The following is a 12,943-nucleotide window of genomic DNA, read 5'->3' on the forward strand; positions in this document are numbered from 1 at the left end:
TGTGATAAAGAACGCTAATGAATTTATGCAACGGTAAGTGAAACACACTATGAATATATATCTCAAGCATAATGGAAAAAGGAGAAAACATGAATTCCCTTTACAAAGTCCTGTCCGTGTTCAGAGTGCTTGGACCCAGAGGAGCAGGGTTTATTTTCCCACAAGACGACTTATTGTTGGGGACAAGACGAGGTCAAATCTCCTTCTCCCCAGAGAGCGAGGTAAAGGGTCCAATCAGTGTGTTATATCCTGTTTGATTTCCTGTCAGAGGGGCTGATAACCCGGGTTGCAGCAGCTTCGACGAAAGGATTAGAAACGGATGGAGGAGGAATGGTGTGTTTAGTGTCTGCCTCCAACATGGGAGATCTCTGACACTTTGGGGAGGATGTGTCTCCGCTGGAATGACAGCATGTGAGTTAATGCTCGTCACACTGGAGCGAAAGTATTATTTTTTTCTCCACTAGCAATTGTGGCAGTGAAAACACACTGAAAGGTGTTAAAGGTTTAAACCTCAGCAGTTTTCAACGCCACTAAATCACCCGCCAATCTTTTTACTGCTGCAACTAATGTAGCAGAAGGTGATTGGTCGCCTCTATCTCACTCCACTTGTGTTGGTCACAGCAATGTTTCTCCTAATGAAGACCATCATTTCCCGTTATTGCGTTATTTCATTTTTTGTCTTTACGAAGGAAGAAAAACATATTATTTTCCTCCATTATCCTCTCACTGCCTCTACCTGATCCTTGAAAAGATATTTTTTATTCCAGAGATAATGAGCTTTAGAAGTTTTAAACTGTTTTTTTCTACGTTTAGATAAGGCCAGGGTTGTTTTCAGTCCGTATGCTAAGGCAGTTGCCTGCTAGCTCTAACTTTATAATTAGTGTCCAGACATGAAAGTATCGATCCTCTTGTCTACACAATAGATTACTTTGACTGGCCTTCATAGATTATCATCATTGTACTTGAATGAATGCCACGCTATGCTCTCACACATAAAGCGCACATACATTCAGTATTTAATTCAATTAAATGTATTTGTCGAGCTCAAAATCACACATTTGCCTCAGATGACTTTACATTCTGTACTGACACTTAACCTGTTCATTAATATGAGAAATACATTACAGTGTTATAGTAGCGTAATATTTGCAGTAAATAAATACTATTATTAATTGATGCAGTTCACGTTGCAAAATGCTGGACAACCCAGTCAACCTGTCATACACGCTCCACTTCACACTCTCACACACATACGGTTCACTCAGAAATGCTACAACTATCACTACTGACACGTGTGTGTGTGTGTGCGTGTGTGTGTGTGTGTGTGTGTCAGGTGTGAAACCCCACATGTCAAGATATCTAGACTAGTTAAGGGTGCAAACCACATTTATTGAGAAACACACAGGCCATATGGGGGTCATATGGACGTGTGTGTGTGTGTGTGTGTGTGTGTGTGTGTGTGTGTGTTCATATGGATGAGCTTCTGAGTGCAGGCTTTGGCAGAGCAGCTTTGCTTCGGGAGTAAAAGGTATCATGTTGTGTCATCTCTACCTTTTATCTGCAAAGCTTACGTAAACATAATAAACCCATTTATTCTACCGAAATAGAGTTATAGCTTACTTTTTTCTGAACAAACCTCTGAAAAAAATCTCAACTTGACTTCCTTCTCAGTCATCTTGGCAAATACGAACTTCAAGGTTCCTTTCAGGCTTCGCCTCATTAGCAGCCGCTTCCTGTCTAAAACATAATCCCAGGGAGATAAAGCGAGCCGCGAGGTTTTGCTGCACGATGCCCTCTATTAATAGGATGTATCAGGGTGCTGTGTTGTGGCGTCGCCGCAACACCCTGCTGTCACACAACACACACACACACACCAGATGGAGACTCTCCGTGTTGGTGAGGAAGCTGGTGTCGGCCCGTCTCCGAGTCCTCGTTCACATATGGTTTCTCTCTGTGACACTGCGCTAACAGTTGCCGGCAGCTCAGGTGCCTGCAAGCGCGAGAAAAAAAAGATGACGTTTTGTGACCCTTTGCTCAACCAGGCAAGATGGCAAGTAAACACATTGTGGTGAGCAAAAACTAAATGCTATTCACAGCAGATTTAAACACACAGAAATGATCGGAATTGGCAGGTATACATTTAATTGCAACATAAAACAGTCACCGCAATTCGTGACGCATTGCTAAATAGACCAGTGGCAGGATAATGAAACGGACCTACTGTTGTAATATTACCGCTAAATAATTCCAGCATTTCACCCATAACTGGCCTTGAACAATAGCCAGTTTTGGTTTGAATGTTGGGAGTTCAGTCATGCAGTGGAGCTAAGCGTGCACCTGGTCACATTTCTGACTTTCTCTTTGATGTTCTCTTTTCTTTTCTTTTCTCAGTTTGTCTAGAAAAAGGGGAACTACATCTTCGTAAAAGTGCAATCTGAAACGAGACAATAATAATTTCATTCTAGGACAGAAGCACAATATATGTCCACATTGTTCACTGTGAAACGTTGACGGTTATCAGTCCTCCTCTGCAGCATGGGTACTGACCGCTAGCTACTGTTTCTGTGCAGGAGGAAGGAATTAAAAGTGGATGCAAGGCAGACACACCAGAGGCACACGCCCAACTCAATGAGTGCAGCTTTAATCCTTTGAATCCTTTGCGAGGAGCCAATAACAGGTGACAGATCTCGGCTGTTGGAAGCCAGAAGGGTCGGCGGTGCCATTAGTCTCGCGTTGAGATCGATGGCAAGGTTATAAATCATCGGGCGTGGCTCCGTGGACTCACGAGAAGGTGACGTTTAGATACAGCTTCGGGACGGCGCAGTCACGGCTTAGTGGGAATCCATTAGGTCAATGGGTTTGGTGGGTGGTGGAAAGGGTGACAGGGATTCTGAGCCATCGTTCAACATCCTACGAAGCAGCAGCCACTCACTAATACACCCGTCACAAGCGAGCAACGCCATCGCACAGTGTAATCACACTTATGACAATGTACTTTATGAACATATCCACTTTAGTAAGCCCTTCAAAAGGCTTGTAACTTTAGTTCAGCCAATTCATTTTTTCAGTCTTTTTTAAATGTAAAATCGACGTTTGTGTCAATAATTTCCATCATTTGTTTCTTCTTTCTTGGAAAGGTTCAAACATGTGAACCGATAAATCATCTTCGCAGTCTTTCCTCTGTGCTCACATTTACAAATATGATCAAATTGTGGAGAAAAGCTTTTTTCATGTTTCCACACTTTGCAGAGATATTAAACAATGCATCATGTTTTTATGAAAGGTTCACATTATTTTGCATTACAATACTTCCAAATATACGCAGAGGGATATTGTGGCTTTTTTTTTTGCAATACGATTTTCCCCGTTTTGTGTTATTATTCATGCCATTACTGCTGTTACAGAACTATAGTTTAGTGAGAAATGTTGTTTATACTAAATCTCTACATTTTCTAGGCACGCAAAGACGCATTTAGTTGCAGTCTCTACTTCCGAAGCGCCGCCGCTTACAGTCCGGCATCATCAAGCCTCCGCTTTTATCCCCAGGCACAAGAGACGCTCTGGCTGTTTGCTGTTGATGCTTTCATGTAAATTGTGTTTACCTGATTCTACATGCAGGCGGCGTGCAAATGATTTAATTATCTGGTCTCATTAACAAACCTCCTAAACGAGAGCAAATGAAGAGGAGGACAGGAGGAGAGCACTGGACTCATTAGCGATGATGTGTGCTTTGAGGTATGGCTTCCTCACGTCGGGAGCGTTTTCAGGGTCCGGGCTTTCTTTGTTTTTGATTTACAAACCACCCTCCTCCCTTAATCTCCTCCTCCTCCTACTCCTCCTCCTCCTCCTCCTCCTCCTCCTCCTTCTCCTCCTCCTCCTCCTCCTCCTCCTCCTCCTCTCTCTTCTCATTCCATATTTTCTCTCACTTTCTATCCTGCAAACGTCGGACCCTCTCCTCATTCATCCTCCCCTCCCTGCAATTTGTTTCTCCTCCCTTCCTTCCTCTCCTCTTCCTCCTCTTTCTCTGTCTTTTCATTAATGTGCTGCCAACGGGGCGGCGTGGCGACAGGCTGCAAAAGCCGTCGCCACGGCAACGTATCATAGTCGATGGTTGTCGAGGCGTTTTGTTGTGAGGCAAAGGGGGGCGGGGATGTAAATGGATGCTGCATCCTCTGAGGAGGTCAGACAATCAAATATTGAAATTCTCCAGACGTTGAGCTCCTTCTTATCCTCTCAGTTCATTTCCCTTTTTGACACTGACGTGTCTATCTATTCAGCAATATACTGATCCTGCCTATCAGAGCCATGTCATGTGTTTTGGTTGGAATCAGGATGCATATTCAGGTGTTTTCTGCTCTGAAACCATGAGAGAAGTGGCACCAACAGAACTTAAGCAAAAACCCTGACTCCTGAAATGGAAATCTGAGATGTGCTGTACTGTCGAGCTGGAACAATCTGTCAGGTCTACACAAAATGTATCCACAACAATTTGGATAATACATAAATTATTGTCTTTCTCTTACATTTGTTGTCCAGACACGTGATCAAAAGGAGACACGTCTGGCTGTGGCCTGCAGTGGGCATACAATAAATCAGTTGAGTGAACTAAATAAAGATATCATTCATTGTAGAATCCTACAAAACAAACATAATTGAGCTGGTTTGTATGAGACAATAGCCCTTTAATGAAGGTTTAGGGCAATTGGACCCTGAGGATGGATGGGGGATGAGGCGAGAGGAGCGTTTTAGGTTGAGGCTTGACTGTCACACACACACACACACACACACACACACACACACACACACACAACCTCTCGCTATGTCCTTGCACACGCAGCTCTGTGTATGTACTGTATGTATGTATATATATATATATATATATATTTCTTACTTGCACATTTCTTACTTGCACAAACAACAAAAATGCACACAGCTAAACACCTGTACAGACAAAACACACATATGTAGACAAAACACACATACAGTATATAGACAACCCACACATGAATAATTCAGATCAATATAAAGCATTCAGGTTGTACATTAAGGGGTGTTCATTTGCGCAAGGTCACCTACTAACACACTGCCTTAATAAGCAGAGTGTCTGGAGACACACACACACACACACACACACACTTCTCTGTAATGGAAGCAGCTGGAAGTGAGCAGCGGTTCTGGTAACAAAGAACTGCCCTTCCTCCCTCCTTTCCTCCTCCTCTCTTCCTCCTCCTCTCTTCCTCCTCACATCTTTTTTCCATCCTTCCCTCCCTTGATGCTTTGTTTGCACATTTCCGAGTGTGTTTGTGTGCGACGAGCCAAAGTAAACAGAGGAGGAGGAGAAGGAGACCGTTTTTATCTGACTCAAATACAGCTAAGAGACAGAATGAGAGGGAGAATGGAGATGGGAGGGAGGGAGGTGGAGACAGACAAAGTGAAAGCGGGACAAGCTGCTGATGCACTTGAACGCGTGTGTCTGCTGATTCAGAGCGGCATGCCCCCGTCCCCATCAGTCTCTCTAATGCAATGCAATGTGATGCTGATTGACCGTTCTCACTCTCTCTCTCGCCGTCGGTGTCGACACAAACGCATGTGTGCTTTGAAACAATCGTATTTTAAATGACATACAAATGAAGAAGAAGGCCGATACTGACGCGTACAGCTGGATAGTAGCTGTCTGTCTGATGTCTGTGTGCATCGGTGCAGCTTCTGGTGACCTAGCAGGCTGATTCACAGCCGGGTCGGATCATTTGCATCAGGCGGCGTAGCATTTTCATTAGGCTTGCGGCAGATTGATTAACACCAGTGTTTGACAGGAAAAGCCTTCTCAGGAGGGCTGAAGAAAAAGTGTGTGCACTCGGTGGTGGTGAAGCCGCCGCAAGAGAAGGTAGTATGAGTAGGATTTTTTTTTTTGTCGCATCAATTAAATGAATTTGTACTTGTATTTATATGAGGTTTTTTTTTTTATTTCAGTTGAAGGATTGTGTAATTTATAATTTCTTGGTTAACAAAGTTCTCTAATTAATTTGGCGATTTAGGTGACTAATTGTTTTCTTACTCTCATTTTCAACAATATATCCATTACTTTGTCGACAGCCAAAAGGCCTCAATTCACAACTCATCTAGTCCTGTAAAGTAACATTGAGCAGTATTGTATCATTACGCAGCATTAGAATCAAAACTGAAAAGAAAAGAAAAAAGCTAAAAAAAATGCCCCAAAGCACTAATATACAATGGCGCTGGAAACACTTTAATTGGATACAAGACCGTATTGATCTGAACTTAATCGATGCCGACTCGATGGGTTTTCCTCGTGAGTCATGTTGAGCGGTCGTCATTGCTCAGAGGCCCGGGCTGTAAAACAGAGGAGGACAAAAACACTGCATTTGTATCGTTCTGACTGTCTCAGCCTGCCGGGGTCATGACCTCTCCTCGCCGGAGAGAAACCATGAGATGAATTATTTTTCCATCAGCATATCTGCTCCTCCTTATTTTGGTGGGATTTGTGTCGCGCTCTGTTCCAAAGATGATTTAGTTTAAGATAGTTCTTCTACACTCATTTCGACCTCAACAAATATTGCGCTTCCTGTGAGTATAGGCCATATTGCGATTTCAATAAAACATTTTGATTAATTGTGCAGCACTATTTCTTGAGCTGTTAAATTGAAGAAGAAAAAAAATCATTTCCATGTCTTTCTCCCGTCCTCACAACCTTCCCTGCAGTAATGTGGACACATGCATGTGAACATGCTGAGAGGTGTTAAGGAGAGAAAGAGGCCTTTGTTTTACAGTCATCTAAATGCTAAATTCAAGAAATAAAATGCTTCAGTGTTCCAGATTTTTCCTTTCAGGATTTTACAAAGGCAGAGGTGTGAGATCATGCAGAGAAATGAAGGTTATCCTATTTTTCACTTTTAATGGACAGCTTTTGTTGGTCTCCATTTGGTTTGGAAAGCTCGTATATTTGTCTTTCTTTCTTTCTTTTTTCTCCATCTTGTTTTATCGTTTCTGTGAGTGTGTGCAAATCACCTGACAGGGTGAAACACTAGGAGACACGTTTGCCTCACTCAGCCTGGTCCTGTACTGTGCCTTTACAAGCTCATTTGACACCATAACAGATTGTAGTCCAGTAAAATATGTTAGAATGACATCATGTATCATTCGATGAGGAATGAACACAACCCTGCTCCTGCAAGTACAAGTTAAATGAATTCACAATAAAACAGGCCTTTGCAGCTACAGACTTCCTTGGTCTGGTTTGGCCAGTAGCTTATTGTTGCTAATGTCAGATAACTTTAAATTGATATTACTCTGTAGCTCATAATACAGAGTCAGTCTGAGGACTTCATGACTCTTCATTTCTTCTGCTCCTGTTGCACATTTTAGTGAACAACAAAGTAAACAAACGGTACTTCACCAGGAGACGTGTTTGCCTCAAATCCTGGAAAAAATGATGTACCTCTAAAGTTAGTGGATCATTTTCACATAATGTTAAATGTTTTACATATTTTACTTCTCTGTTTCAGGCAGTGGTTGTGTTACAGATTCATGTCTGTACTTCTCATATACAAATCAGTTTGCAGACTCTTGCTGGCATTATGTAATCCATAATCGTCCATCAGTATTACAATAGTGTCTCTTCTGCATTACTCATAATGATGATGTTACTGCAGGCTTGATGGATTTCACAAACTTGTGCCAATAGACATCGTTCAATTGAAATGAACGGAAACGGCAAAGAACTAGCACCAGCAACTATTGTTTCAGGCCATGTAAAGCTTGATTTGTAGTAAATAAACCAAAGCAAGCCGGTGTACTTTATGAACAACTGGAAGCCAAAGAGTCCGATCCGTTTCATTTCTCATCCTCAATTCCGGCTCATCGACAACATCTCAGCAGACAAAGAGGCTTTCTGCTCCAGGCGCCCGCAGTAACGGCCTGTTCCCATCATCCATCCCTATGCAGTACCAGCAGGGTGGTCATAAGGTTTTCACCCAGAAGTGTGTGAACGCGTGTGAGACACTGCAGAGCGTGTCGTAATGAGCCGAGCAGTCTGGGGATTTAGGGAAACGCTGCTGTTGCTCTCGTCTTATCTGCTCGGCTCCGTTGAGCTGCTTTCCTCTGCTGCAGACAAGCGAACGCTGCATTCGCATCCTCGGAATACTCTAGAAGCTGTTATCAAGTGTGACTAAGAATAAGTAGGATGTTGGAATTTGTTGCAAGCATCCGATTTGCGTTGTTACATTAACATTCTTGGATGTCTTTTTTATAGCAGGATTTTGTTGCAGAAAATATCACTTACATCCATCGTTATCACACACACAATACCTGGTTATGCAACTCATTGTGTGCTGCGTTGTGTAGACCCTTTGTTCCAGTGTGTGTGTGTGTCGGTGATGATGTAGAGACATGAGTGTGGTGTTCCTTCAGTCTGAGACTGGCGCCTTGCCCGCACTTCAAATAAATCACTTTCCTCCTTTACAAACCTGCACTCTCTTTATATCTGCACGCACACAAACACACCCTTTCTCTCCGTTCCGTTCTCCGGCAATCAGATTTCATTTCTGCTTCTTTTTTTTAAATATAGAAATCTAATACAACCTTGTGACTTTAAAGTTTGACTTTGCAGTGTGTTGAGTTCTTTTGTGTCCCGCCAGCCGAGCTGTGGGAATAGGACATAACTGGTAACTGTTTTGCTCATAAAAATATAGGTCTCTCATTGTGCTGTAAACCTGCGGCTCATAACGTGGTTTGTCCATGAACAAGACAACATGGCCTCGTCGTAAACAACCACTGGAAATACATGCTGGGGTCACAGCTGTTTTGCCTACCAGAAGCTGTGAGACCAGGAAATGGTTTTAAAATTGCACGTGAAAAATACCACCTCGGTATGTTTCCAGTACTGTCTGTGTGTTACGAAACACAGTGCTATAGGCCTTAAAAGCAACCAGCCAATATGGGAGGTTACTCTTACAAATATACCCTTTGGAAGAAAAAGAGAGTTTCAGCATGTAACTCTCTGGGGAAAAACACAGTCATTTGACTATTTCAGTTTTTTATACAGATTGAAAGAATAAGATACAAAGAATTAATTAGTTAGAGGGGTTGTTCGGCGTATGTTTGAACTATGGAGAGAGAGAGAGCTGTGTACCTCTGCTTCCTGTCTTTATGCTAAGCTAGTCACCTTTCAGCTCCAGCCCCATGTGTGCAAACTATTCTTTACCGAGTAGAAAAGTCGGCTTAAAACTCGTAATAATCAGGTGAGCAAAGTGTATTTATACAGCACCTCTCTAGAGCAGGCGTCGCACAGAGAGCTTCCCAAGGCGGTGAAAACAGAAAATAATACACAGTCCATGCACTTAAATTGCTTCTCCTCTCCGCTGCTCGGCTCTCGAGATTTCATATCCCTCCTCGCTTCAGGTTGAGTCCTTGCACGCCAAGAGCAAATCTGATGTCCGTGCTGCTTCCTCCCTCCCGTTCCCAGGGAGCAATCTCTTCTATTGTCGGGTAACCTGCCTGATGGGCCTGAACCTGGCGACGCTGCTGAAACCATCTCTGTTCGGAAGTCACATCCACACACTGACGGCTACATCTCAAGCACTTTTTAATCTTTTTGTGTGTGTGTGTGTGTGTGTGTGTGTGTGTGTGTGTGTGTTGTCTCACGCTGCTTTCATTCCTCCGTGTCTATTTTCAGCTCCTACCGCTAAATATTCTTTTGCATCTTGTCATTTTTTCAGAACATTTAGTTTACTTTCCTGTCTTTATTCCATCTTCAGTGTATTTCGTCCTCGTTTGCTCTGCTTTCGCAGTCTCACGACCTCTCAGAGCTCACATCGTTTCCACATCCAGAGGTTCAACATTAGTTCATCCTGTTTCTTGCATTCTCCCGTCTCCATCATCCGGACTCTCAGATCTCTCGATGCGTTTGATCCCGCCCTGCCTCGCTATCCCCACTGTGTCACGGACGGTTGAGCTGCAGATCAGATTGGATTGGAAAGGAAGCGAGAGTTCACACTGCTCTGCCTCCTCATCCATGATGGAGGAATGACAACATCCCTCTCTTTCACTCTCCCCCATTTTTTTTCCCGCTCTGCCATCGCTATTGTTATCTGTCCGTCCATGTTTCCCTCTCCGTCCGGAGCGCTGTCCCTCCATCCACCAGGCAAAGGAGGGCTTTGGGTGCATTTATGTCTTTGGAACTTCATCTGCCTTTGTCATCGTTTTATTGCTGCTTTTCCCTTTCATAGAACCAACAATGTGACGACTGGGAAATATAGCGAAATGTTACCTGACAAAAACCCTTTGCTGCCGCAAGAGGAGCCGAGGACACAGCCAGAAGCTGTTAAATATCAGATAACATGGAAGTCAACCCGCTATCTTATCTGCAGTGTAACTGTAGACCTGTGGGCTCAGAAACATGATAACCAGGCCCTGTGTGTGTGTGTGTGTGTGTGTGTGTGTGTGTGTGTGTGTGTGTGTGTGTGTGTGTGTGTGTGTGTGTGTGTGTGTGTGTGTGTGTGTGTGTGTGTGTGCTTTTACATAATGCATATTGAACATTTATAACCACTGTGAGTATTAGGTGTGCCTTCAAATGTCGACTTATGGCTGACGTTTGCTTGCTGATGCAGCCGGTACAAAAGAAGGCGATTTGGACACATTTCAGGCTGATGGTGATCAGTTCCGACAAACTGACTCAGCGTGTCTTTTTTGTTGTTGTCGTCTTGCTCTTCAGGTGCCTCATTGACCGTGTTTTGCAGCTATTTGATGTTGCACGCTGCGCCCTGTGATGTCACAGTCGGAGCGGGTCAGCGGAGGCTCACACAGCTGACTGTCTGGTGTCATTATTGCATCGTTAGTGTCATTAGTAACACCTCTGCGTGTTAGAATGGACTGGGATGGCAGTTGTGTTAACGTTTTTGTTTTATTTATCTGTATGATCCCTTCAATTATTTCAATGTTACCAAAATGCAGTGGTGGGACGTGGATTTTCTACCTGCGTTTTCAGTGAGTCTCGAATCAGCTGTTTAACAGAGAAACAGAGGTGAAATGTGATTGGTTGAGCAGACCCAGCAACAGAGGACCACAGGAGCTGTGCAATGAGAAAATAATAGGGAAAAATAATTATAATACATGCAGTGTATTTGTGAAAAAAATAAAAAAAATAAAAAAAAATATATATATATATATATATATAAAAAATAGCTATAACTTTTAACTATAACAAAAAATAATATACATATATATATCATATATATATATATATATATATTTTTTTTATTTTTTTCACAAATACACTGCATGTATTATAATTATTTTGTATATTAAAATGTAATTTAAATTATTCTGTTTAGGCCAGCAGAGAAGGCTTAGCAGGCCCTGACGGCCCGCCACTGCCAAAATGACATTATACACAGGTATGAAGGCTCCATTGCACATTTGAAATCGCACCGCACTGCTGCCTCCACCCTAATTAGTGATGTGAGAATGTCTCTTCTATTCATACCATCAATCACCCAATAGTGACTATTTAAAATACGCTCTAGGATTTTGTTTCGCAATTGCTAATGGTTTCCTCTTGCTAAATCGCTCATGCACAAATTAGCACAAATTAATTTCCCATGGACCCCCTCCCCCCCCGGCACCACAACTGAACACTGCTCAGCTAAAGTGTGATCCTGTAGTCCCGACATCTGTTCAACATCCAGCCAGACTCAGGGGTTCCATTATCGGGCTCATTGATCATTGAGTTTTCGTAGACTGTTTGCATCCCGATAAACTGACGCTAAAGTAGGAAAGGTGAGGGAGGGAGACTGACAGACTTGTGGAAACAAACATCAGACAAATAAGCAAATCCCGCTCATGCTGATGCTGCACCTGCAGCTCCACCTGGACCTGAGGAGATTCCTCATGTCCAGGGTTCACTTCCAGGGTCCATCACTTGCAACATAAAAATAACATTTAATTCAAATGTTGGGGGAAGTCCAAATGAATGAAAAAAAGACAACAGTGTGATTATTTGTCCTCCTTTCTCACCTTTTTCTGCCCACCAGTCCTTTCTTTGTTGTCGGTGCTTGGTTGCAGAGAGAGTAGCCTGTTTCCATGGAAACGGATTGAGCCAGATGAGCTTAGCGTCTCGCACTGCAGCGTGTGTGTGTGTGTGTGTGTGTGTGTGTGTGTGTGTGTGTGTGTGTGTGTGTGTGTGTGTGTGTGTGTGATTGGTCCTGGGTCTTAAGAGAAGGAAGCATGATGATTTATGAGAGTCTAATGCTCTGAGCAGACATTTGGATGAGCAGAGGATTGTGTGTGTGTGTGTGTGTGTGTGTGTGTGTGTGTGTGTGTGTGTGTGTGTGTGTGTGTGTGTGTGTGTGTGTGTGTGTTTGTTTTTAGTAATGAAACCCAGTTTTTGGTTCATGTCATTAGGGTTTAGATCTATGGTTTTATTTTTCCCCCCTTCGTTCTTTTCCAATTCATGTCTCCTTCTTCTTTTTTTTCTCTCTGTACCTCCACCCCACGGCTGTAATTCCACACTCTTTTCATCAGTGATGATCAACATCACTGTGGCAGTGACATCGGGGGCTCAGCAGGAGAGGGAGAGGAACTGTGTCATAAGATATATGTCAAACTATACCTTTCACGAGGTTCACCTGTAGGACACATCTTGGTAACCTGGGGGGGGGGGGGGGGGGGGACACGACTGTCAAGATCCCTTTAAAGAGTCTTTAGTGTCGCCTTCCACGTCCTGAAAAATGACAAAATTGCTTTAATCGTCCGAGAACACGGGATGGTTTGGAGTTGTGAATAGGCTCCTGAATGTGTTATTGTCTCGTGTCTTTGCATCAGCTGACAGGGGCTCTGCTATGATGTAAAGGTGAAATCATTGGTGTTCTGCCTACTAGAGGGAGTTTAAAAATGCAGCCTGGAAAATAATTAGTTGAAAAGAGTTGGA

The 12,943-nt window shown here is 43.1% G+C and overlaps 1 protein-coding gene across 1 annotated transcript in view; it reads left to right on the top strand.

Moving 5' to 3' along the window:
* The window catches only part of mtcl2 (microtubule crosslinking factor 2), a gene marked incomplete at its 5' end in the record, with an annotated part of 77,558 nt that overhangs the window by 40,590 nt on the left and 24,025 nt on the right, over positions 1 to 12,943 (top strand). The window lies entirely within an intron of this gene.

Source organism: Taurulus bubalis (assembly GCF_910589615.1).
Source record: "Taurulus bubalis genome assembly, chromosome: 11".
NCBI lineage: Eukaryota > Metazoa > Chordata > Actinopteri > Perciformes > Cottidae > Taurulus > Taurulus bubalis.